Source organism: Gavialis gangeticus, unplaced genomic scaffold (genome assembly GCF_001723915.1).
Source record: "Gavialis gangeticus isolate Ggan-Ray unplaced genomic scaffold, GavGan_comp1, whole genome shotgun sequence".
Taxonomy (NCBI): domain Eukaryota; kingdom Metazoa; phylum Chordata; order Crocodylia; family Gavialidae; genus Gavialis; species Gavialis gangeticus.
Window position 1 is genome coordinate 46667201 of NW_017729026.1, and position 3557 is coordinate 46670757.

Below are 3557 nucleotides of genomic sequence, written 5' to 3' on the forward strand. Positions count from 1 at the left end.
TAAGCAGTCACTGTCCTGTCTGCCTGTCCCAGTGAAATTGGAAACACACACACACAGACACTTTCTGTTCTTATGTTTTAGGACACTTAGAACTATTTGGAAATATCTTATACATATGTTTTAATTTCTGGTTATGGTTCACTGCATATTTATATAGTTCTTTTATGCCGCTATATTTTAGGGCCTGGCTCTCAGCCATTATCTGCTTTACCCCAGTTTTTACAGTTCTGTGTGTCATGCGGCATTTTCCTCATTCAGTAATGCCACTTTACTATACCATGGCTAAAACCATCCTTTCCTATTTTGGATTGTGCCTAATTCTTCCAGACAGAAATTAATAGGAATTGGTGGGAACTTCTTTTCCCCTTCTCTATGCTTTCTTCAGTTCACAATAAACTTTCAGATTCAACTCAGATCAGTATGCTATTGACTCACAAATCTTTCTGTCCATGTTCTGGCTGCTGCCATCTGCTATAAACTGACTGTCTCTCTCTAATATATCTTCTTCAGTGTCCTGTTGCCCAGTCAAGCATAACAATGTAGACAAAACTGAACTTCTTGTTTTATTTTCTTCTCAAACTCTCCCCCGTCTTTTTCCATTTATGTCCAAAACTTCCATCTTTCTTGTTAATGCATAATACAACCTTGGGTTTGTTTTATTTCCTGCTCTGGCATGTCCAGATTGTTAGACTCTATCTGCTTCTTTCTTCATAAACCATTCCTGTCCATCTATCCTGACAGCAAGAATGCTTGTTTAAGTCCTAGTTATTTCCCTCCTCAATTACAAGAAACTCCTCCTCTATAATCTCCTTGCCTACCCTAATACTTCCTTCCTTGATTAGTCTTGGATGCAGCTGCCAAAATCTGTCTACCCTGTCTTCTTGTCAGACAATGTCAAAACCTTTTCTTTAATTACTCCGCTGACCACCCTTATAATCTGTTAAATTTAAACTTGTCCAGATTCATTACCAAGTTACTCTACTTCTACATTAGTGTAACTCTACATCTCTCAAGGTTTTATACTAAAGTAAAACTGGAATTAGATTAAGGCCCTTTGTTTAATCCTTAAAACTCTTTACAGCTATACCCAACTCTTATTTCTTATATTCCTTAGTCCTGTGGTGATGCCACCTTGATACTCCTTTCCTTCTCCCACAACAGCTTTTATGGCTCCTCCCATTCTGTCCTATTGTCACAGAATAACCTATTATGCCTTCATCTTCTCCACAATAAAATCCATGAAAGAAACATACTTGTTCTTTTGTGCAGTAGACAAACCTTAAACCATATCAAATAACTGCCAACTCTACCCTACCCTGCAAACACCAGACAAATGGAGTATCTTCTCCTAAATCTTTTTGGGGTTTTGGATTAGGTGCCTCCTAGATGTCAAGTATTTCAGAGTATTTGTTGATTTTTTGGTGTTAAATATGGCTATGATTACATCATCAGTGATTACCAAGTGAATAAAAAACCAACAATAAACAATAATTTCCTAACATGCCAATATGGTCAGGTACTTAAACATCAGAATGAAAAAAATAAAGGATGACACTATATGCACCTGTAACTGATGGATGCAAAAGTAAATTCTTGCTTTTAAAAAACTCAGGTACTTATTGATGTAATGCATACATTGATACACTATCAAATCGTGTTATTTCAATGAAAGTATGGACCACAGTGTCCTGAATTCCAAACATATTCTATTTATGATGTGGGTTATTAAAATGAAGAATATTGGCTGCTGGTCCAAGCAGGCATACAAATGTGCCAGAAGCTGGAGGTGTTCTTGGAACAATGACGGGAGTATTTATAGAGTTATAAATCAATTAAGGGAATTCCTTCCTGATTGAAAGGAGATATTCTACAGGATGTTGTGAAGGGGATACTGATGCTGCCCTAAACCACAAAAGTAAAGTTCAAAAGCTTAAGCATGAAGAAATATTAAAGTCCTAGATAAACAATGAACTTTTAATTAAATTCAAAGCAATGGTATAATTGAGGCTTTTGATGTACTGCCAGCACCTAGTATTAATGGAGCCTATGTAAGATAAGACGTACTGGCCCCATCCAATAGTTTTCCCAACCCAGGTGCTGCAGCTTCATGGCTATCCCATTGGCAGACACGTGAACAAGAAGAGTGTTGGAACAAGTACAAGTCACCAGACATGCTGGCCGCATATCTGTCTTTTTTAAAAAGACCTCTGCTACAATGAGTTGTTAGTCTTTGCTACTGTTGCCAAATTGTAGGGGGACTAGAAAAAAACAAAAATCCTGAAGAGGGAAAAATGCTTCAAGGCACAGAAGAAGTGATTATTCCATGGGTGACTTTATCTGTCACCTCTATCTCCCCTGCACCCCTCATTATGATCAGATTGCAGAGACCTAAGGCTGTCACTGGTTCAAATCAAGTTAAATGCCACAATTGATATACAAAACTTTTCAAGAGGACTGTTCTGAGGCACTGGAATTAACTCATCTAGGACAATATCCATCTTAATGTATGTGACTATAGTACATTAAGATGGATATTGTCCTAGTGTAGCTTTTTATATTTAACCTCCCATTTGTCTCCTGAGTGTACACACAATCAGAATTTTTTAAAAATATAATTTTGTTTAATGTATGTGAAAACATTTATTCAATTTGTGAGCGTGTTCTTCTAAGGCACACAACAAAATGTTATAGCTTTGTTTTCCCTCTTTTCAGTATCAAGCTCACCTGCCATGACTTTGATGGGAGTGATTAAAGGGGGACACTACATGAAAGGAGTGCTCACTTAGTTTTAATAACGAGCATCAACAATGCCTACTCACAAGAAGTGCAATTTGGCTAGGTGCTAGCTATAGGTCCCTCAGCCGGCTCTCTCTATACGTTCCCAATTCATGTATCAGTCCCGCAATAAACACTCACCAGGTGGGTATTTGCAAGCCTGCCCTGCTTAACAATTCACGGTATCAATGTCCCTGTCACAGATCCAGACACAGCTGCAATTGTCCAGCTGAATCAGCAACTTGGCTTCCAACAGGTTGGATGCCCAAAACTCACCGCTTGAACTCATCTATAAAATAAAAACCTTCACAAACTGTACTCCGTTCCACTCCAACTGGAAGGTACAGTTTATCAAACTTCCCTCATTTATATAAATCTGTAACAGGGAGACACTGCCCCTGTTATGGGAACGTTCGGGAAAAGCACACAATTTGTTGAGAACTTTCTCTCTGTATCAGGGAGACACTTATCCTGTTACAGGAACATTTGGGAAAAGCAACCAATTTGTGGAGAACTTCCTGTCATACCCATGGAACTGTGCTTGTCTGGATTAGCCCATAGTTTCTACCGGGACACTAACACTTCTCCCAGTAGAAACAGTATGTGTACAGTTGTGCATTATGTGGCGCTGCGAACACGGCTGCAGTGCCACATATGACACAGTTTGGTGTTCTGCGCACTGGTAGGGCACACTGCCCGAGTGCGTGCTGCTCCATCTTTTTTTTCTGCAGTTTTTTTTTTTTTACCACCATTAGCTCTTTTAGCTGGTTGTAATGACATTT